We start from the raw sequence: 25,294 nt of genomic DNA, 5'->3' as shown, positions 1-25,294 counted from the left end.
GTATGTATATAAATAAACTAATAAAATGTAATACGAAATGTCAAAGAAAAGAAAAAGATATTTAATATGAGTATTCTTTCAACTCTCATATCACTCCTGAATGATCTAATTTAAGTATTGTTTTCACAAATCAATCTTATGCCTCTCTTATAAAGTTTATTTATCTTATAAAGTATCATTATAAATTCTTGAAGTATTTAGTTAGAAAAAGTATAGAAGTAAAAGAAGAAATCTTATAACTCTTTTTAAAAACAAAAATCCGGCAAGAAAAAACCAAAAGTATTGCAAATGTTCAAATACCTAGAATTAGACGACAATGATCATAACAACAAAAATTACAAAGACAGAAAAATATCACTTGAATGACAAATATTACTCAAAAAAAAAAAAATTATATCATAAAACTTATACACTTTCAATCTTGACTAGTGATCTTGAATAATAATATTTCTTTAAACGTAAATCATGATTCTTAAAAAAAAAAAAAACTTGTTTTTGGGGAAAACCACTTAAAAATCTTTTGTAAACATTTGGAAATACTAGTTAATTATGATAATATATAATGGAATGCTTTCTTTTTTAAAGAAGTTTGAAAATACTTACTGCTACTTTATAAGATAATCAATTGTTTGTTAAACTTATTAAAGTAACTTACAAAACACTTTGAATGAGTATAGTCCATTATTATTAAATATAATTTGATCGTTTGCAAAACTATATATTTTTAATAATTTAACATAATCGATTAAATTTTACAATAAACAATTGTTTGTGAAATTCATGAAAACAAATTTTGAAAAATATTATCAATTATTATTTGAGATAATATATTATGTAATGGATTATAACTTAAGCCAATTGATTTATGGTGATAAAAAAAAGTACAATAACCGCTCAAGTATCTTAGAAATTGATTAGTCTTTTAAATTTAATCATCTTTAGATAGTTGAAGGTTACTATATGGTTTTAGTGTAGAAAAAACGAAGAAAATAATGGATATAAGAAAACAAAACTTTGGAAAGGAACTATCTTAAGAAGAGCAAATTGATTTGGTGGACAATTCAACTATTTCATTTATATCATTTTACTTTGCTTTTATTAAAAGTGTAATTTTTGGTATATTTATTTTAGGGTTAACTATGTTTTTAGTCTCTATACTATCAAGCGTTTTGGTTTTAGTCCCTCTTTCAAAGTAAGATATATTTTAGTCCTCCTTCATAAAAAAAACTTTGATTTAGTCCTCCAAAGCTAACACCGTTACCAACTGATGTGGCTAACGGTAGATTGACACGATTTTTTTTTCTTACACTAAGTCAGTGTTTCTCACCTTTCCTCCCTCTCTCTCCCTCGTCTCTTCCTTCCATCTTCCATCTTCCATCTTCCACCCTTCCTTCCATCTTCCACTGCACTCAAACTCTCTTCTGCTTCCAGACCCCCATCTTCTTCCTCCTTTTTCTTTCTCCAGATGTTTATCTACTGGTATTTACACTTCTTTCTCTGCATTCATATCTCTATCAAAATATCATCTTCACACTCTTTTTTTGCGCTTTGTGAAGGGTCATTTTCTTGAATTTCAGGTTGTTTTTCTAACTTCGTATTTGATTTCTTCGTTTTGATTGGGCGATTCTCCAAATTTAAAGGGTCTCCTTAATTTATGTGCTGAAATTTTATATTTAGGTTTGTTCAGAATGATGATATTCACAAAACTTCAAGTTTTCCATCCTGTTTATGGGTTGTGTTTAGCTACTTCATGTTGATTAGTTTGAAATTGGCATACTAGAGATAAGATTGTACTGTATCCGATGACTTATATTAAAAATTATTATTAAGAATCTGATTTGATCATATAGAGGTTATCATGGTAGTGATCATTTAGTGTTGGTTCGTATAACTATGGGGCTTAAATAGTTTTAGTGTGGTGTGAGATAGGGTGTTTTTCTTCTGTTTGTAGTAGTGTGATGATGGGTTAAGGTTTTGACTTTTGAGAGAAGTTGTTTTTCTGTGTGACAAGTCCTAAAGGTAGGAAAACATGGAAATTGTGTTGCTGAAGTGTTTCAAGAGGTCACTCCTTCTCTTTACTATCTACATGTCACATAGAACAAAATTGTCTTTCATCTACTACAATCAACATTCTCACACATAAATGTCATCACAAGGACTTTTCAAGGCTTATAATGAGGTTGGGCTAACAAGAAAATTTGGTTTTTCTAGATCACAAAATCCTTGAGTTAAGAGAGTTATTCAAACATTCATATTCAAGCACAAACTCTCTTTCACCAATCTCACTCATTCCCAACTTTCCCTTTTTCTTTTGAATTGAGCTTTTCTTTTCATGCTTATTTTTTTCTTTTCTATCTTTTTCATGCTTTTTCATTCAACACATTAGCTCAATGCTTTCCTTTGCCTTTCAATTTTCCCAACAACCCCAAACTTGAACCTTTACCAATACCATGTAATTATTCTCAACTCAACTCAAGGTATAGATTTTTCAAAAAGGTTTTCACATAAAGTGTTTAACTTAGGTTCAAAAAGGGTAGAACACATAGTTCTCTTTACTTTGGGACGAAAATTTGGCTAAGTAAGGGCTTCCAAAAATGGCCTTGATCATGTGACACAAACATGCATTTCAATCGATCATAAAGATTTAGGCAAAATCATTCATGCTTTCAAGTAGATAGCAAACATATCAACAAAAACTCTGGAGCTCAAAACCTCACAAATAGGTTCACTCAACCTTTCAAATATCCTAATCATACACCTTGCTTAGCATCATAATCACAATCATAATATCATCATGCATCTATTCACATAGCTTGTGAACATTTCACCTATATATAAGCATGTAAAGCAATCTTGCTTATCATCCAAATCAAGCATCATCAAGCACACTCATCATGCAATCAACTAGTCAAACCATCATCATATAAGGTGTTCAAAGCAAGTACAATAAAAACCTACATACTCAGTAGAAGCAAACCTATTGATACGGTCCACTCCGGCGAGGAACCGTCGATTTGGCGCGGATCGAGTTAAGACCTTGATAACTCAGCAGAAGACATGGTTTGGAGACTAGGAAGCAGCGAAAGACATAATACAAAGGCTAATCCTAGGGTTTGAAGGATTGTTCGGTGTAGGTGTTAGGGTTGGGGGTTTGAGAGGTTTTAAACGGTGAAAAGAGAGATTTCACCGATTGAATCGGTGGAATGGAGGGGATCTTGGATTTAATCGGTGAAAAGGAAGGATAGGGCGAAAATGGAGAAAACAATCAGTGGATTTAGCGTAAACCTGACGGAGGAGTTTGTGCAAGGCTTTTGGATCTATGAAGGACTAGAGAGAAAAGATGATTTGGAGCTTATGACGTCGACTTTAGAGCTTGAAGGAGGAGATTTCTCCAGAGGCAGCAAGAATGTGGTCACGATAGGGTTTGGAAAATGAATGAATGCGCCTTGGAGTTTCGAGATAATAATCTCGCGTGGCAAGACCCAGGTGTAGCGGGTGATGAGTGGAGCCACGCGACTCAGATGGATTGGAGGATGGATGTTACGGTGGAGGAGAGATAATCTGATGGAAAATTGTGATTTTAGTCCTTTAAAACTAACACCGTTAAAAACCAGCTGATATGGCTAACGGTAGATTGACACAATTTTTTTTCTTACACTGAGTTAGTGTTTCTCACCTTTTCTCCCTCTCTCTCCCTCATCTCTTCCTTCCATCTTCCATCTTCCATCTTCCAACTTCCTCCATTCCTTCCATCTTCCACTGCCAATACACTCAAACTCTCTTCTGCTTCCAGACCCCATCTTTTTCCTCCTTTTTCTTTCTCTAGATGCTTATCTACTGGTATTTACACTTCTTTCTCTGCATTCATATCTCTATCAAAATATCATCTTCACACTCTTGATATAAATGTGAAGGGTCGATTTATTGAATTTCATGTTGTTTTTCTAACTTCGTATTTGATTTCTTCATTTTGATTGGGCGATTCTCCAAATTTAAAGGGTCTCCTTGGTTTATGTGTTGAAATTTTATATTTAGGTTTGTTCAGAATGATGATATTCACAAAACTCCTTGGTTTGAAATTCTATTATGCTCTTGTGCTCCAACGACTATATTTTTAAAAGTTAGTTGAGCATTGATGACTTGGTCAACTGTGTTTAATGTGTTTTATTTTTGGTTGACTATATGCTACTAGTTTGACTGAACTGTTATAATTGTCATAATCCAGTCGACTGAATTAGTAGCGTATTCGACTCTGAGACTATCTATTTAACATAAATCTTTAAATAGGCTGAACACGATTCTGTTAACAGACTTCTGAAGATCTAACATTTTCATTTTTGTTTCAGATTGAATTCTCCGTTTAAAAAACTCCAAGAAATCTCCAAGAAGACGGTGGTGATCTTTCTTGAAAGAGATTCAAAGGGAGGCTGACTGTGCATACATTGCTTGATCATATTCTGCACAAAGAAGGTGTTTCTGGTTTGATCACATTGAGGCTTGGCATCCTTGAAGACTGCTGCATTGATTCTGGCTTGGCATCCGTAAAGACTGTTGGTTTTGGACCTGTTGTGATTATGGGGGATAGTTTACTTTGAGGATTGTTGGCAGATTGTAGAAGAGGGGTTATCTTGCTGCATTTCTTGCTGTTGTTATTGCCTATATTTTGGCTAAGGGTTAGAGAGGAGATTTATATTTTTGACGTGGAGGTCTTCTATAAATTCCTTGTTATAAAAACCTCAACCATTATAGTGCATTTTCTTCCTGGGTTGGAAGGACACTGGATGTAGGCATTGTTGGCCGAACCAGTATAAAAACCAATGTTTACTTTTCTCTATCCCTACACTTTTACTTTGTAGTCGACTTTACATTTAACGCAGTCAACTATGTTTTTCCGCTGCATACGAATTTTCATTACTTGCATTTCAAGAAAGTTTGAAAAGTTTCATACTTTGATTTCAAGATGACGAAAAGATTTTGTTTTTGATAAAACACTAATTCACCTCCCCCCCCCTCCTCTTGGTGTAAAAAAGAAGCCTACTTATATTCGAACAGATATGAATGCAGAGAAAGAAGTGTAAATACCATTAGATAAGCATCTGGAAAAAAGTAAAAGGAAGAAGAAGATGAGGTTTGGAAGCATAAGAGAGTTTAAGTGCATTAGTAGTGGAAGATGGAAGGAAAGGGTGGAAGATGGAAGATGGAAGGAAGGGACGAGGGAGAGAGAGGGAGAAAAGATGAGAAACACTGACTTAGTGTAAGAAAAAGAAATTGTGTCAGTCTACCGTTAGCCACATTAGCTGGTTTTTAACGGTGTTAGTTTTGGAGGACTAAAATCAAAGTTTCCTTAAGGAGAAGGACTAAAATTTATCTTACTTTGAAAGAGAGACAAAAACCAAAACCGCTTGATAGTATAGGGACTAAAAGTATATTTAACCCTTATTTTTATTATATGATCAAAATATATATATATATATATATATATATATATATTGTATAAATATAGTCATGTCTTATTTAATAATATAAAATTATGAAATAAATTATTATATAGTCGATAATAAAATATGTAAGAGTCAACACCCAACTATGTTATTATAGTTATCTAAATATATAACCCCAATGGTATAACATATGTTTAAATACGAACAACTTTAGAAATTAAAACTTAACCACGTACAAATCTTTCAAAATGTTCCATAATCATGCTAACCAAGCCTAGAAAGTAGACAATTACATCTATAACGCTCTGTGGAGATACATCATCACCTGCTTCCTCATCTGTTCAAACCAATGAAGGTGATCATTGCAAAAGAAAAATAATAAACCAATAAGAGATAAACACGGGAGATGGTGAACTAATTTTTATAAAAGAAACAAACATAGATTAAGTAAATAGATTCATTATAATATCAAAAATTTCAAACAACTATAAAGTAATGACATATGTAGTTAATGACTCTTATAACTCAATTTCATACGTTGATATCAGATTCATTAGACACATGCACTTGTTGTGGTCTCTATTACTCTATAGAGGTAGTGCTAATGGGTTTTATCCTACTACACAGAAGGTTAATGTCATTCGCGTCTTAAGTGATAATGGTTCCGAAACCATTATTTTGATACTTGAATTTGATGTAAAACACACCCTTTGTGACTTATAATTAGCTCGAAATCATGCATTTTGCTTAAGTTAGGAAATAAGAGAGTTAAAGGTGGTTTTCTTGGTTTTATAATTGGTTTTCGCATAATTTGGCAGGTTTTAGGAGCAATTGAATGAAGGAAGATGTAGTAGAGGAGAGTTGGATTCAAGAGAAGGTAAAAAAGTGCACTAATGAAGAAATGCAGTCACCACTCAACGCTAACCTAGCGCTGAGTGCCAACCTGGTGGAAGAAGTTTCTGGCCAATGCCTAAGCATCAACATTGAGGGGAAATTAAGTGTCACGCCCACCGCTGAGCGCCAGCCTCTTCAGATAGATACAACCAAATGCTTAAGCACTAGCGTTGAGGGGAACCAAGGGTATCGTGCTACCGCTGAGCGGCGCCGTTGAGAACTAGTCTTTTGGGCTGAGCCAGTTTATGCGTTGTTTTAATGAACTATAAATAGATTTGTACGACCCTTAGAGGTGATCTTTTGATAGAAAGAGGCGCAGAAACACTCTCTTCAACCCTCGAAGGCGAATTTTGGATGCGGGAGCTCCAATCTATCAAATCTAGGGTTTATCTTTTCATTATTTTCATCTATTTTCAGCATGTTTATGGTGAACTAAACCTCCATTATTGTTGGGCAATTGATGTAATCCTTTGAAACTCTCATATATTGAATTGATGCTTTATGCATTTGCTTTTATTCATTAATTGTTAGGGTTTTTCCTCTTTACTCTATCTAGGCATGCTTTGTTTAATTCATTAAATAGCATGACCTTTGATTTTATCTTTATGGACACATATTGATAGATCTAGACATGAGGGAATTCTCTTGGGAGCAATATTACCTAGACATAGGGATAGGAGGATCGATTGCCTTTAAGCTTTTGTGCGAATGTAATGCATGATCAATTGCTAGGGAGACAAGACATTGTAAACTAGTAATTAGGAGTAGGCTATTTTCACCAAGACATTGTGATTAGGGTAAATTAGAAAGTGACATTAACATTGATGAAGAAGTAGAATTCATAAATATAGGAGAGTGGATAGGACGAAATCATAAACCCCAACAACATAATTCATTCATACATCATTCACCTGCGTTATCTTTTTGGTAAATTGATCAACCTTTGCATGTTTATTTTCTGTCTTGCATATAAAAACCCTAATTTTCCTTTTCACAAGTCTTAAATAATCAAGAAATCACATGAAATTCTAGGCCTATGAATCTCTAGGGAAACGATACTTGGTCTTACCACTTATTATTACTTAATACGATTCAATATACTTGTCGAAGTCTTAACATTAAGCCATGGAAAAACTCCTAAACTAAGACCTTTTGTTAATCTCTCCACATAACTCATTCTACTTTATGTGTGTGAATAGTTATTAGAATGTCAAGATATCTCCTTACTTGAATTCATATGCTAATACATTAAAGAAGCATAACAATAGGATCTTATCCTAGGAATTTCCTTGAATTTTCATCATCTTCTACATTAATATTATCTTTTCAAAAACCTAATATTCATAATTTAAAAGCCACAACCAATGAATAAGAAATTCAACAAAACCACTACAAGAGCACCCAACAGTTTAGGTTGGTGCCCAGCATTGGCGAACCCTAAAGCTTTTTGTGATGAGGGTGCCTAATGGTGTTACCTAGTGCCCAACGCCAAAAGCCATTGGAACCCTCTAGAGACAACTCGCCCAACGGTACTCTCTATCGTCTAGTGCCCTAACATGAAAGTAGCCATTGATTTGGAATTTAAAACTGACACCTAACGCCCTTCAGCACATCCCAACACCATGAAATAGTATATTTTAGTCTCAATTTTGGAATATGTATGCATTAGGTCTCTATACGCCTACTCATGCATAACACAAGACAAATCAATATGCCATTCCACCTCATGAAAGACCATATCTATACAATGCACACATCTTTATACAAATCATTTCATTGTTTTAGTATTCTTTCAACCTCTTAAACTTATCACCATTCCATAACATTCAAAATCCACATCAAAATTTCCAAATTTCAAACATATATCTTTTTTATCAGTCACAAACTCGCTCATCAAAATCATGTCCTTGCTTAGCGAGTTACAACTGGGGATGTACTCATTCAACAAATAAGTGACTCACCTAACGAGTCAAGCATTGAAAGAAAAAATAAATAAATTCACCTATCGAAGTTGGACTTACTTAATGAACAAACCTCCTATGTCTCTCGACCATTTCAAAGTTTCCTCACGCTCAACGACTCATTCACTTGTTCAACAACTAAGGTTTGGGAGCTTGTTTAAATCAAGCTCACCCAATAAAATCTAACTCATTCAACTAGCGAGTTTGCATTAATAAAAAAAAAACCATCAAATGTCCTATTTAGCCTATCTCATTCCTTTTACACATTTCTTGGTTCTTAAAACATATGTACAACATTAGATTTCTAGAGATAAACTAATTTGACTAATATGAGTCCCCTTGATGGTTCATTTCACCACATTATATAAGTACTACATAAATTTCAATCAATTTAACCGATTACATAATTTCATTCATATATAAATATATTCTATTCAAGCACAACCCTAAACAATTCAATCCCACCAATTCATTCATACTACATATAATAGATAAATTCAAAAAAGCAATATTAGAATAAAACATTATTAGCTTTTCTTACTTAGGTAAAAAGCCCTATAGTTCAAAAATATTCCTTAAAGCTCTATTCATCACATGATGATCTAACTAAATAATTAAAATCCTAATAAGAAATATAAACATATCCTTATGATCACAAACAAATAAGGTTTCACTTTTGAGCTATTTTAAGTCATATACCGTGAACCATAATTCATATTGTGCTATACCCGGGTAGTCAATCGTTCGAGGGGAGTGTCATTCGCACCGACCGGTAATCTAGTGATCGCGAGTCAGGTAAGATGGATGTCATTGATGGCCAGTTAATATTTTTAATGACCATATCAAAGGCAGATATATAGTATTTATGGGTGATTGACATATTATATTGCACAATTATAATTATTAATGAATAATTAATATAATTAATGGGATGGACAATTATGACGCCAATAAATACAATATTAATGTTCAGGTAAAATCATCTTATTTTTAATTACTATAAGAATACACAAGGAGCAGTATTTTCTGACTTAAGCGTCGAAGTATTTTCTGCAGGACCACCATCGGCCACGAGGACAAATTAAACATTGGACGAACGTACTAGCATAGTGAAGGTCATATATGCAGGTAGAAGAGGCTAGAATTGAAGACGGACAACCTCAGACCCCAATTCAACCGAAACATAATGGCGTCCACCGTGGGGCCCGATGATAACGGTTCAAAAACCATTATTTTTATACTCAAATTTAACACTAAATACACCCTTTATGACTTAGAAACTAGCTTGAAATCATGCATTTTTCTTAAGTTAGAGAATAAAATAGTCAAAGGTGGTTTTCTTGGTTTTATGCTTGGTTTTCCCTTTTTTGGTAGGATTTAACATGAATTGAATGAAGGAAGTTGAAGTAGGAAAGAGTTGGACTAAGGAAAAGATGGAAAGGTGCACAAAGGAAGAATCGCAGCCACCGCTGAGCGTCCTTTCACCGCTGAGCGCCAGCTTTGCTGTGGAGATCTCTGTAATGCATGAATAATTGCTAGGGATACAAGACATTGTAAACTAGTAATTAGGAGTAGGCTCTCTTCATCAAGACATTAGGATTAGGGTAAATTAGAATGTTGTTGAGATTGTTGATAAGGGAAGCAATGGTTTAGTTAACCTTAATCTCACAGTGCTTTATTCACTCTGGTTTTGATGATGACAACACATTATTAATAACACATGTCTTCTTATGTATTACATGTTCAGTTGCTTATTGATTGATATATTGTGGAACATGTTTTGTGTTAATTTTTATATGCGAATGCACATTTACTGAGCTTGTATATATTACATAATTTCTGGTTGCATTACACATATCTTCGAAGAAGAAAACCACATGCACTTTTGTGAACTTAAACTGTGTGGCAAAACTGATAGTTCAAGTCGACTTCATTATTAATTGAATCGACTAAGACTGAAGACTTTGCACAAATTTTCAAATACAGTGTTATGTGAGATTTTACATTGAAAAGAATTATAATATGTGCAGATGTGTCAAAGTCAACTGTGTGAGCTTTGCATTCGACTTTGTTAGTTGTTTTATTTGAGATTCTGTTATGCTTGTGAATAGTAACGACTATATTTTTAAAAGTTAGTTAAGCATTAAATGAGAGTCAACTATATTGAATGTGGAATTAATTTGTTTGACTTGACAGCTACTACTTTAACTTAACTGTTATTATTGTCAGAGGACAGTCGACTCTATTAGTAGCTTAGTTGACTACAGGAGCGTCTGATTTATAGAAATCTATAAATAGACAAGACCTCAAGTATTTAGAGAACTTTCGAAAAATCTAATATTTTCATATTCTGTTTCAGATTATTTCTCTGTGATTTAGTGTTCCAAGGACCCATCAAGAAGACCGCGAAGATCATTCTTTCAAGAGGTTCTAAAGGAGAATTCTGTCGTGCTTACTGTTTGATCATTATTTGCACAATTGAGGTGTTCTTTGGTTAAACAAGGCTCGTGTTGCATTCTGTGGTGATTGTTGTACCTGTTGTGATTACAGGGGTAGACTCGTGGAGTCTAGTACACTTTGAGGATTGTTCAAAGTGGGTTACAAATTGCAAGAGAGGGGATATCTTGTTGCAAGTCTTGCTGTTTGTATTGCCTATATTTTGGTTAGAGGGTTAGAGAGGTGTTTTATATTTTTTACGTGGAGGCCTCTATAGAAGCCTTGTTGTAAAAACCTTGACCATTTGCTTCCTGTTTGTATTGCCTATAGTGCATTTGCTTCAAGGGATTGAAAGGATACTGGATGTAGGCATTGAGGTCGAACCAGTATAAAAACCTGCGTTTGAATTCTCTATCCCTACACTTTTACATTTAGTCGCCTTTGTTAATCACTAGTCTACTTTGATTTTCCACTGCACTTAAATTTTTCATTACTTGCGATTCAAGAAATTGTGTAAAGTTTTATACTTTGTGAAAAAGATTGCAAAAATACTCTGATTTTGAAACTCACCAATTCACCCCCCCTCTTGGTGTTAAAATGAAGCCAACTTATTTTCCAACAATTGACACCAAAACTGGTTTTCATAAAATATTTGAAAAACTAGTCGACTCTGTTTTCCTCTGAATCGACAATATACGTGGGGATGGCTTACAGTTGTCAAACTTTTGGTGAAGGTGCATCGACAAACAGACCACCTCTGTTTGCTGGTGAAAATTATCCATTTTGGAAAATTAGAATGCAAATATTTCTTGAATCCGTGGATAGAGGAATTTGGGATGCAACTATGAATGGTCCTTTTGTGCCTACTCATACTGTGGATGGAAAAACTGTTGTAAAATCTTTTACTGAATGGTCACCTAGAGTGAATAGAAAAGCACAATTTGATGTTAAAGCTAAAAATATTATTGCCTCTGCACTAACTGTTGATGAATTTTTCAGGATATCTCAATGCAATCTGCCAAGGAGATGCGGGATGTCTTGGAAGTCACACATGAAGGAACTAATGAAGTCAAGAGAGCAAGGAAGAATTCTTTGATTCAGGAGTATGAACTTTTCATGATGAAGGCTGGAGAGACAATATATGAAGTCCATAAGAGGTTCACACACATTGTAAATCACCTTATGGCTCTTGGAAAAGTGTTTGACAAAGAGGAAATCAAAATCAAGATATTGAAAAGTCTGAACAGAAGCTGGCAACCAAAAGTCATTGCAATCTTAAAATCCAAAGACCTTACAAGCATGAATATGGCTACCTTGTTTGGCAAGTTAAGAGAACATGAGTTAGAACTTGAAAGGTTGAAGGATGAAGAGGAGATTGAAGAAAAAAAGTTCTTTGCTGTGAAAGCAACAAGCAAGAAATCCTCAAAGTCAGAGGATAACTCAAATGGAGAGAATGACAATAGAGAAATGATGACCATGATGGTAAGAAAGTTTAGTTGACTTATGAAAAATGATAGTCAACTTACTAACCATACAGGTCACAATAAAGCAAAGAAAGGCTTCAGATCAAATGTTGTCCAATGCTACGAATACGGCAAAGAAGGACATATCAAACCAAATTGTCTAGAATTAAAACCGAAGCAGAAAGCCAATAGAAGGTTTCCACAAGACAAAAATAGTAAGCACAAAGGAGCTTACATTGCCTGGGAAAATAATGATTCTGATGCATCAAGTGCTGAAGATGTTGATCATGAAGAAGAATCAAATATATGTTATGTGGCTGGAGCAACATGGGATGATTATGACAACGACGCAGATTTTGAGAATGAACCACTAGAGGTGAAGTTTGATCTGCTGATTGAAGCATTCAAAGAAATCCAAGCTGAAGCTATGCGACTACAATACAAGGTTAGTCAACTTAACTCTGAAAGAAGAGATTATGAGCATAGAATTAATAACCTTGTGGATGATAATGAGAAATTGCAAAAGGATTTAGATGAAGCTCTAATGACTGCTAAAGAAATTAAAATTGAGACGTTACAGTAGAGAAAGCTTGTGAAAAATGTCCTACTTATATTGAACAAATAGATTACTTGACTAGCACGCTAGCCAAATTCACTCATGGTAGAGACAATTTAGATGCTTTATTAAAGTCTTCTAGTAGAGCTATTTACAAACAAAGAATATAGTATAAAGCTTAGTCTAATAGAACCAATGCAAAGAAGTTTATTGATTTAAGCAAGCCTGTCAAGCATGCATGTTTTTATTGTAATTGTGTTGGTCATACTATTAGAAACTGTTATTATAGAACTGTTGGTGTTCCTAAAGGATTGTACGTATGGAAACCAAAGGAACAACTGACTATAACTGATCATCAAGGACCCAAGTTCAAATGGGTACCTGCAACAAAAATTTGAGTTGTTTTGCAGGATAACAATCTGATGCAAGGATGTATAGTGAGAGCTCAAGGATGAACTACATTGTCTATATCAATCATCTTGAGTGTCTACAACTGGTAACATGTATTACATCACTGCATCATGCATTAATTGATTGATTGTTTTATGTCTAATTGTATGTATGATTGTCTGTATGCTTGAATGATTGATTTTTTTTTGTTAGGGCAAATCGGCAAGTGTACAGAGTCGCACAAGTAATATAAAATGGTAAGACCAAGTATCGTATCCCAGAGGACTCTCGGCGCTAAACAGTTGTGTGAAAACAGGATTAATTATGACTTAAAAATAGAAAGAGATTATTGGGTTTGGACAAAAATAATAAAATAAAATAAAATGCAATTGATCAAAGGCAAAAGAGCACAAAGATGAACAGAAGTTGATTTATATGAGACTATGTTATTGGGGTTAGATTTCACCAAGTTCCCTCTCATGTATATAAGAATTCTTCTTTATGCATTAATGCCAACGTCCCTCACTAAATCACTTAAACCCGATCCCTCGGTAAATAAGTTTGTCCCTAATTACCAGTTCATACAATTCCTAGCACTCCTGGTAAAAAGATGTGAAGATCAAGAGGTTAAGACAACTAAGACTCATACCCTCATCCCTGAGCAATATAACCCTTAGGACTAATTCAACAAGAACTTGAATTGAAAGGAACCTCCCAGCACTCATGCAATTCATAGAAAATGCTATTGTATAAGCAAGAATAGAAACAGATGAATTATTCTAATAATTAATGAAAAAGCATATGAAATTAAGAATCAATTCAAATACATGAGAGTATACAAGGCTACATCATTCCCCAACAACAAAAAGAAATTAGTTCCCCATAGACATGGGGAACTCTATGAACAATGGAAGAAAGAATGAGAATGGAAGATTAAGAGTAGGCTAAGAGTGTATTGCTATGCTCTTCTCTGCCAGGGATGCAAAACCTAGAGCCCCAGGGTCCTTTAAATAGTGTCAAAAGTGCTCCAGAGTGAGGCCTGGTCCAAAAGAATCAAAACAGAGCAGAAATAGGGCCTGATCCACATGAAATCACGCTCAAGCGTCACAAGAAGGTCGCCCAGGCGTGAATTAAGGGTCATGTAAGGCTTAGGCGTTGAAAATGGTCGCCCAGGCTACGAAGCTCCGTAACCCCAGCATCGAGGGCCGCCGCCCAGGCGGCAGACGTCAATTTTTCTCGCTTCAGTTGCGCTCCTGGTCGCCTGGGCTGCGTGTTTTCCCTCCTTTTGGTGCCTTTTTTACCCCTTCCGAGCTTCCTCTTCTTGGTCTTTCATCTCTTCTTTCAGTATTACCTCAATCTCTGTCAAAGCAACGGGAATTAGTCATAAATTCATTGAAATCAACCTCAACTATCTTGTTCACACAATTTATTCAAAAAGGATGAGTCCAAGCAAGTTTCTAAGTGAAAAATGGTGCTTTTTTAGTATCAAAATCATATCACAAATAACGGTGTTTTAAACTGTTATCAATTTTAAAAAACAGTTTCACGAACTTTAGTCGACTTTATTATGAACCTATTCGACTATATGTTTTAAAGTGTACAACTCTGTTTAAAACCTAAGTCAAGTTTCATTTTACTCAAATCGACTTAAAACCTCTGTTTTGGGTTTACAAAACTTTGAAAAATCAAAATGGGTCATTTTTGGGTTTTTGTCATTTGCGCCCTTTTTATATATGTCTTTATAAGTCTTGAGTTGCATTTATATGTCTGAGTCTTGTCCAAACTCCAAGAAAACCTATCTGAGAAGGAAGATTCCTCAAGAAACTCTATCTGCATGGCTTCCACCAGTCACGCTACCTTCAAAAATAAAGGAAAAAAGGTCATCACCATCAGAAGCTCTGATCCTACTGGATGGATTAGTGACAAAGAAACTTGGCAGAAATAAGAAATGAGCATAAATGCTTTTGGAGCTCCTCAAATGTTTTTGATAGAGAATCTTTGATATCCCTTGGTTTGGTGAAAACCATAAAATGCTGGATCTTTTTTGGGGGAGAATAAATATGACCACAGCTTGGGACATACTGTCACTGAAAAGAAGGACTGCTCGAATTTCTTTCCTGAGTCAAAATTTCAAAAATATGCAACTGAGTAGATCAGAATCCTACATGAGAAATTCGACAACCTTGCAAAGGAATGTAGTGTTGCCCCACGACTTAATGCAGAGAGTTCCTCTGATGAAGAATGAACAAAATCTTACTGACTCAGACCAGGGCATTTGGAAGTTTTTATGTCCTTGTATCTTTAGCTATTTTTTAGTCTTTGAGTGTATTAGGTGTTATGTTTTCTTTTGTATAATGGCTTAGAATGTCATTCTATGTTTCGATTGGTTTAGTCTTTCTTTTTGTTCTTCTTCTAATCATCCAATGTAATATCCTTTATGAACTAGTAATGAAATCAGTAGTTTGATTCAATATCATTTGCTTTACTCTAATTCATTAAATTTTTTCTAGTTGAATGATTGAATCGACCCTGTACCGATTGAAGTTGACTATGCATGTTTTCACCGTTACATTAAACTGCTCTACATATTCACTTCTTATTTGAGTATTTTTCTTGCACTTCTGTGATTTTAAAATACTTGATCTTCAAAAGATCATGAAAGGTTTTGCAGGAAAACATTGCTTTGGAATTCACAGCTAGAATCAAAACTCACTAGAAAGCAATGGAATCGACTGGAAAAATAATTCAATCGACTTGATCAGAACAGGGTTATAAATTCCATCACTAGAATTTGGTTATTGTGTTGATTGCTCATTTTATTATGATTATCTTCAATATATCTCTGCTTCATAATGATTGCATATTTCTTATATGAGATTATATTGTGAGATTGTTGATGATTGTATCTTTGCATGATAAAGTTGCTTGAATCATAACTATGATACAATTTTGTGTTATATTGAATGTCTGCTCTGATTCTTACTGTAATGCATTATGCATCTAAACTTGATTGACAAAATTATGCATGATGACAGGGGGAACATTACACACTTACATATTTCTTCACATGCCAACACTTTAGGGGGAGGTTATCTTTTTCATGTGAATATATATGATAGGGGGAGCATCTCTGCTTGTAAAATGTTTTTACGAAGATTCATCTCTATTCTTGGTTTATCAGCATATCATATCTAGAAGCATACCTTTTTTTGTTAATGCACAAAGAGGGAGAAATGTTTGATTATATGCTTGATTTGTGATTGCTTGATATTGCTTGACAATGCTTTTTCAGAGTTATATTGCTTTATACTCTGCAAACTACTCTGATGCACTGGAAAGATCATTTAATCACTTGCACTTACTGATTGCTTGATTTTGAGTGGTTACTTGACTGGTTTATTAAGTTGTTTGTGTTCAAACATGGTTGTTTATTAATCATGGTTGTGCATCATCAAAAAAGGGGGAGATTGTTGAGATTGTTGATAAGGGAAGCACTGGTTTAGCTAACCTTAATCCCACAATGCTTTATTCACTCTGTTTTTGATGATGACAAAATATTACTAATAACACATGTCTTGTTATGTTTTACATGTTCAGTTGCTTATTGATTGATATCTTGTTGAACATGTTTTGTGTTGATTTTGATATGTGAAAGCACATTTATTGAGCTTGTATATGTTACATCAATTATGGTTGCATTACACATATTTTCGAAGAAGAAAACCACATGCACTTTTGTGAACTTAAACTGTGTGGCAAATCTGATAGTTCAAGTCGACTTCATTATTAATTGAATCGACTAAGACTAAAGACTTTGCACGGATTTTCAAATACAGTGCTACGTGAGATTTTACATTGAAAAGAATTTCAATATGTGCAGATGTGTCAAAGTCGACTGTGTGCGCTTTGCATTCGACTTTGTTAGTTGTTTTATTTGAGATTTTGTTATGCTTGTGAACAGTAACGACTATATTTTTAAAAGTTAGTGAAGCATTGAATGAGAGTCAACTGTATTGAATGTGGAATTAATTTGTTTGACTTGACAGCTACTACTTTGACTTAACTGCTATTACTGTCAGAGGACAATCGACTCTATTTGTAGCTTAGTCGACTACATGAGCGTTTGATTTATAGAAATCTATAAATAGACGAGACCTGAAGTATTCAGAGAAGTTTTGGAAAAACTAATATTTTCATATTCTGTTTCAGATTGTTTCTCTGTGATTTAGCGCTCCAAGAACTCATCAAGAAGACCATGGAGATCATTGTTTGAAGAGGTTCTGAAGGAGAATTCTGTTGTGCTTACTACTTGATCATTATCTGCACAATTGAGGTGTTCTTTGGTTGATCAAGGCTCGTGTTGCATTCCGTGGTGATTGTTGTACCTGTTGTGATTATAGGGGGTAGACTCGTGGGGTCTGGTACACTTTGAGGATTGTTCAAAGTAGGTTGATATCTTGCTGCAAATCTTGCTGTTTGTATTGCCTATATTTTGGTTAGAGGGTTAGAGAGGTGTTTTATATTTTTGACGTGGAGGTCTCTATAAAAGCCTTGTTGTAAAAACCTTGACCATTATAGTGCATTTGCTTCCTAGGATTGGAAGAACAGTGGATGCATGCATTGAGGCCGAACCAGTATAAAAACCTGCGTTTGAATTCTCTATCCCTACACTTTTACATTCAGTCGACTCTGTTAATCACGTAGTCTACTTTGTGACTCTGTTAATCATTACTTGCAATTCAAGAAATTGTGTAGAGTTTTATACCTTGTGAAAAAGATTGCGAAAAGACTCTAATTTTGAGAACTCACCAATTCACGCCTCCCCCCCCCCTCTTGGTGTTAAAACGAAGCCAACAAATGTGGCATTGACATTAATGAAAAAGTAGAATTCATAAATATATGACAGTGGATTAGGATAAGTCAGAAACCCCAACAACACAATTCTTCCATATCATTCAACTGCATATTGTCTAGGTCAATTGGTCAACCTTTGCATGCATGTTTATTTTTGTTTTTGCATTCTAAACACCAATTTTCGTTTCTCAAGTCTTAAATAATCAACAAATCACAAAAATGTCTAGGCCAATAAGTCTCTAGGGAAAACGATACTCAGTCTTACCGTTTATATTACTTGATACGATTCGATACACTTGCCAGAGTCTTAACAAGTTTTTGGCACCATCTCCGGGGACTCGTAGTTTAATTATTCTAGTAGTGTAATTACTGATTAACTTTAACTTGATTTTTTTTTGTAACAAAAGCTTTCTAGAGTTTTGTTTTCTTTTGTATGCAGGATACAATTTGGACTAGGAGCAAGAAAATTTTGGAACCTCTTCTTGAAGGCTTAAGTGAAACTCGAAGGAGAATGAGGATTCAATCATCTAGAGAATTGTTTCCTTCTCCTGAGAGACTTTTACAACCCTCACCACAAGCATCTTATCAAAGCATAGAGGAGATGGCTGAGGAGGAGAACACTAGGAGACGTACTCCGGCGGATGCTACCACTATTGTTCGCCCTCATCACTTTAACAACATTGCAAGGCCGAGGGTCAAAGCACTTAACATGGAGGTGAAATCGGCCTTGATACAATTGGCGAAGAGCAACCAATTTCGCGGTTCAATAATCGAGTCTAACACGAAGGGGGGGGGGGTTTGAAAAGTTTGTGAATATGGAAAAATTAAATCAAAATGAACTAATCCTACAACTCAAACTAATTTAAAGCTAAAGAAATTAAACAACATATATTTTTTTTTACCAACTCACTTGACCTCATTTACCTCTACCGAAGAAATTGAAATTGCAAATGGCCCAAAAAAAATCAACCTCTGGTCGTGACTCACTATAGTTCAATCCCATCTCATGCCTAAAACTTCCATCTAATCAATTGCCCTTCTTGTAAAATGAATAAAGACCAATGCTTGTAAACAGAGTTGATGAACCGTGAACCCCCTTAATCTCCTTTCCAATTTCAAAGAACTTTTGGTGCAGGCCTAGCCAAATTAATTTATGTGACCCTTGCTTCATTAAGAAACACACATCAACATAACCAAAATATCAAATCATAGCATGATTAAGTTGAAATCCAACAGCAAAGGAATGCTCATCAACCAGCGAGCTTCAATCAATAAGACCGTGACTTTTTCCACACCCAATGCTTTGAATGTTCTCAAAAAGTCTCATCAACAAAGTCAACATGTGCAAAATACCTACTGGACCGAGAAGCTCCTTCTTAACTAAACCAAGTTTCTTCTCTTCAATGCTTTCCACCTAACACCTTCCTTCCAGCTTTAATTCACATCCTCTCCCATCAAATCACTCATTCATTCTTCCCATGAATCACGTTCTTTCTAATTCTTAAAAACAAAATGCCATTGCTTCCAAAATATATCAACACGTGCCTTTATATCTCCTTTGCTGACATGACTTTCCACCAACTTTCTTCAATTCATTTCTTCATTTATCAACATCAATATTTCCCAAGAATTTCTGCACCCAAAATCCAATCAAAGAGATAGCACCCTTCCTAGCAATGCTCCAGACCGTGAGCTAATATTTTTCCTAGCACCTGGCAGCTCATTTTCCTTCAATAGATTAAAACTCCAAAAGCATTCTATCACCATGTGCTTCCCAACGTGAATCCATCATCAGGCCGTGAAACATCTATCTTCCCAAAGCTAATTAATCACGCCTCTGTAGCCTAAATCACGTGCTTCCATTCCAGCCAAGTACCACCGTGCTCCCAAAGCAAAATAAATCTCTTCCCCCCATCAAATCAGCAGAAACATTAAATGAAAGGTGATAGCCACGTGATCAAATACTATTCTCACAAAGTGAATTGAAAATATCAAAGCATGAATGTCCGTGTGCTTCTCATTTATCAATTGTTCAAGATTGGCGGCTGCACTTTTTAAGGCAAAGTAAATTGAATGCAAGCTTCAATTTTAACAAAGGTAACAGTGATTGCAAGAAAAGGAGGAAAGGAATTTAACATTCATCAAATGCCAAACCGTGAGTAGCTAAGAAACATTCTCTGCCAATGTTCCAGAACCGAAAAAAATTGAAATTCCGAGAGAGAGACCACTCAATGTGTGACGGCTGGGACTTGGAATCCCTAGGTCCAAGGATGTGGTGTCAAAAAAACTAGGGTGGGGTCCACCCAAACCCTAAAGCCATGTCACAAACTCTACAATTGGGCTTTTGTGCAATCTACCAAATTAATTGGCCCAAAGTTACAAAAATTGGTCTTAAAAGAACTAATCTACTAAATGAAATTTTGACTAATCCTAAAGTGTCTTTGTGGAGAGTCTTCTCTTAATTGGTGTCCTTCCAAGAGTCTCACACATTCCAAAATTTCCCTGAAAAATAAAAATAGGAATAATTAAGCTCAATTAATTCAAATTAATTAAAATCAGAATTATTGGTCTAATTAAGCCCAAATGGTGAAAATGACACAATAACTAAGAATTAAGCGCAAATCATCAACACAATTCGGCGCGAAAAACTAAGTTAATGGTATAAAATGTCGACTCATCAAATACCTCGAAGAAAAGATAGATTTAGATTGAAAAGATGCCTTTATCTATGCTTGAAAAGATTGGTGGTCTTAGATTGAAGCCAACAAAGATTTCATCGATAATGGCGGATGGATCACCAAAGAAGCCCTACAGTGTGGTGGAGGATGTTGTGATTCACATAAAAAGACTTAAATTCCTGGTTGACTTTGTGGTCATGGAGATGAAGGAGGATGATAAGATCCCAATCATTCTTGGAAGGCCGTTTATGAAGGCGGCTAAAGTAATCATCAATGTGGATGATGGGTTGATCATGATTAAAGACCAAGAAGCGGAGGTGATTTATGATATCTTTAAAAATAAGCAGATTCAAGTGAAGAAGATTAGTCACAAAGCTGCAAGGAAGGATGCACTAATGGCTAGACCTAAATGTGCCAAGTCGGTCAACAAAGGTAAAAATTGTGTTTTGATGCAGGTTAAGGAAGAAGAGAAGGTTGATAAAGGAGGGACGATTCACTTTGACTTGAAGGATGAACAATTCAAACTTGGTGCTCCTGTGAGATCCAAGAAAAAGTTATGGGTTGTGAAAGGCTACAAAGAGAATGGAGTAATGGAGATTGAGGCTCCATATTCAAGGAGAGTCAAGAAGGTGGACCGAAAGCAATTGATGAGTTGGTGTGATGAAAGTAAGAGAGACACCAACAGTGAAGATGGAACATGAGCTTTTGATAATGGTCTAAAAACCGTTATTTTCATACTTAAATTGTTACCAATAAGGAGCATTGGTAAAACCTGAAGAATTATTTTGATGATGCTGCAAGAAGTATTATTTAAATAGAACATTAGATTTATTTAAAAAGCAACTTGTAGAATTTGGATGTAGTAGGAAAATCTTAAACCTTGTATTTTTAACTTGAATAATCTATTATGGACAAGCTATAATCGATTATCACTTGCATTTTTATACTAGAATAATCGATTATCATGAAGCAATAATCGATTATCACAAGTCATACTTGAATAATCGATTATCACTTCATATAATCGATTATCACTTTTTGAAAAATCTGTAACAGACTTGAATAATCGATTATCACTTACAATAATCGATTATTCATGGCAGTTGAGAGCTAACCTTTCGCATCCAGTGTACTTGGCTATATAATTGGATTCTGTAAACTTCAGAAGCAAAGTTTTTGAACCGAGAAGCTTAATTGAACACTGTTTGTCAGAGGAAAGTTCTCAGAAGCTTTGTTCATAGTTCCCTTGGTTGGTCTCGTGAAAGGAGAGGCTCGCGTATCGTGTGTCGATAGTCGGAGCAGATTCTCTTCGAGTTAGCAAGGTGCTCTGCCTGGTCTTGTGAAAGGAGAAGCTCACGAATCGCGATTCTCTTCAAGTTGGTAGAATGGTCTTCTTCCGGTTCGCTCGTCAAAGGAAGGTTTATCTATCTGATTTTCATTTAGTTATTTGTAATCTGAGAAAAATATTTTTAGTGGAACTGTTAATCACTCTTTACAGTGATTAACGACTGGACGTAGATTCTGTTGAATCGAACCAGTATAAAAATACTCGTGTGATTTTTCTATTCCCTACACTCATTTTATTTTACGCATGTTAACTGTTTGATAAATTTTCTAAAAGAAAATTGTTTTTCGAAAAAGGACCAACTTCGTTTTAAAAGTGACTGAACACGCTTATACGCTACTCTAAGTTTTTAATTCCGCTGCGTTATACTCTTCGAACCATACCCCTCCGATACCAACTATTGGTATCAGAGCTTGCTTTGATAGTTTTTCAAAATATTTGCGAAAATGGCCGGTCACAATCAAAACCTTGTATATGCTGAGGGTGCTTCCATTAGACCTCCACTTTTTACTGGTGATAACTATGTTTTTTGGAAAGTTAGAATGGAAATTTTTATGGGGTCTGTTGATAGAGGCATTTGGGAAGCTGTACAAAATGGTCCTTATATTCCTACGAGTACAGTTGATGGTGTAGAGATAGAAAAACCATATTTTAATTGGACTGTTGAAGAAAATAGACGAGCTCAGTTTGATATTAAAGCTCGCAAAATAATTTCATCTGCTGTTGTACTTAATGAGTTTTATAGAATTTCAGTGTGTAAGACAACTCAGGAAATGTGGGAAGTCCTCAGAGTCACTCATGAAGGAACAGAGGACGTGAAACGAGCTAGGAAGAACACTCTCATTCATGAATATGAGATGTTCAGAATGCAACCTGGAGAAAAAATCTCTGATGTTCAAAAGCGTTTCACTCATATTGTGAATCACTTAATAGGGTTGGCTAAGACATTTGATACTGATGAACTAAATGTGAAAATTTTGAAATCATTAGACAGGTCTTGGCAACCAAAGGTGACTGCCATCTCGGAGTCTCAGAACCTCACTCAGATGTCAATGCTAATTCTGTTTGGAAAGCTCTGTGAGCATGAGGTTGAGTTGAGGAGACTAACTGCTGAAGAGGATCAAGGCAAGAGAAAAACATTAGCCTTCAAGTCCGAAATCTCTAAAGGAAAGAGCTCTAAGAGTGTCGAAGATGATGAGTCTGATGATGAGGAAAACATGAGCCTCATGATAAAGAATTTTGCAAAGTTTATGAAGGCAAAAGGAAAGGAAAAAATACGTAAAGAAAGGAGAGAAAGTCAAGAATCTCCTTCAAGTGTAAAATGCTTTGGTTGTGGAGAAAGAGGGCACGTTAAATCTGAGTGTCCAAAGAACAAGAAAAGTGAAGACAAGAAGGAAAGAAAATTTCAAAAGAAAAAGAAAGCTTACATAGCTTGGGAGGACAATGCTTCTAGGTCAACAAGCTCAAGTGACTCAGAAGAAGAAGCCAACTTATGCCTTATGGCGGATTCTGAAGATACAGGAAGCCAAGTAAGTGATTCCAGCTTTGAATCTAGTCAATTAGATTTACAAAAGGCTTTCTTTGATTTGATGAATGAATCTGAAAAACTTGATGCTGCTCATAAAAAGCTAAAAAAGGAGCACAATGCATTGAAATTGAAGTATGATAAATTGCTTGATGATGAAGTTGTTTTAAGAAATAAAGTTAGTACTTTAGAAATAAAATTATCTGATGCAAATGCTGCTGTTGAACTTGTTGAATGCTTGTCATGTAAAAGTCATATGTTTGATATTGATATACTTGAAAATTTACTTGCTAAGGCAACTAAAATTAATTCACATGCTAAAACAAACTTTAATAAAAAGCAATGTTAAGAATAGAAACATGCATCAAAATCATAAATCCAAAGTAAGAAGAACTCGAAAGATTTGGGTTGTTAAAGGAACTTTTGTTAAAAATAAAGTGAGTGGTGTGTGTTGTTTTTACTGTATGAAGCATGGTCACACATCAAACAAGTGCAATATTAAACATTTTGGTGTTCTAAATGGTAAATATGCATGGGTTAAAGTTGTGAAATGATATATACTTGCATAAACTAAACCCAAGGACACATATTGAGATAGGGGACCTAAAATTCTTACTAATTTGTTTTGTAGGAACCAACTAAGTCAAAGAAGTCATTGTGGTATCTTGACAGTGGTTGCTCAAGACACATGACAAGTGACAAGAAAAGGTTCATCTCCTTTGTGAAGAAGAAGCAAGGATTTGTAACTTATGGGGATAACAACAAAGGCAGAATAATGGGAACCGGAGACATTGGAGGAGGAAACACATTGACGATAAAAGACGTCTCATATGTTGAAGGCCTCAAACATAACCTTCTAAGCATAAGCCAACTATGCGACAAAGGTCTCAAGGTAACCTTTAAGAGTGATAAATGTATTGTTTACTTTAAAAATTCTGCTGAAATTGCTTTGCAAGGTGTTAGGCACAATAACATATATTTGATTGATATTGAAAGTGCATCTAGTCATAGTATAACATGCTTAGTTGCTAAAGAAGAAAATCATTGGCTATGGCATAAGAGAGCTGCACATATTCACATGCAACATTTGAACAAATTAATTTCTAAGGATCTTGTGATTGGTTTGCCTAAACTAAAATTTGAGAAAGACAAACTTTGTTTTGCATGTCAAAAGGGTAAACAAACCAAATCTTCATTTTCATCTAAAAACATGATTTCAACATCAAAATTGTTAGAACTTTTGCATATGGACTTGTTTGGTCCATCTAGAATTAAAAGTTTTGGTGGTAATTACTATGCTCTTGTAATTGTTGATGATTATTCTAGATTTACTTGGACTTTCTTTTTAACTTTGAAGAGTGAAGCTTTNAAAGCATTTAGAACTTTTGCTAAACGTATTCAAAATGAGAAAGATTTGAAAATCAAAACTTTGATAAGTGATCACGGTGGTGAATTTGAAAATGAATCTTTTGGAAAATTTTGTGAAGAATATGGCATTGCACATAATTTTTCTGCACCTAGAACTCCCCAACAATTGAAAGGAAAAATAGATCATTAGAAGAATTAGCTTGAACGCTTATGAATGAGTCTAATGTGCCAAAATACTTTTGGGCTGATGCAGTAAGCACTACTTGCTATGTGTTAAATGGGATGCTTATTAGGCCAATTCTAAAATTAACCCCATATGAATTGTTGAATGGTAGAAAACCACATATATCTCATTTGAAAATTTTTGGATGCAAATGCTTTGT

This window comes from Vigna radiata, chromosome 2 (assembly GCF_000741045.1).
Source record: "Vigna radiata var. radiata cultivar VC1973A chromosome 2, Vradiata_ver6, whole genome shotgun sequence".
Lineage (NCBI taxonomy): Eukaryota > Viridiplantae > Streptophyta > Magnoliopsida > Fabales > Fabaceae > Vigna > Vigna radiata.
Note: the sequence above shows the minus strand (reverse complement) of the source record.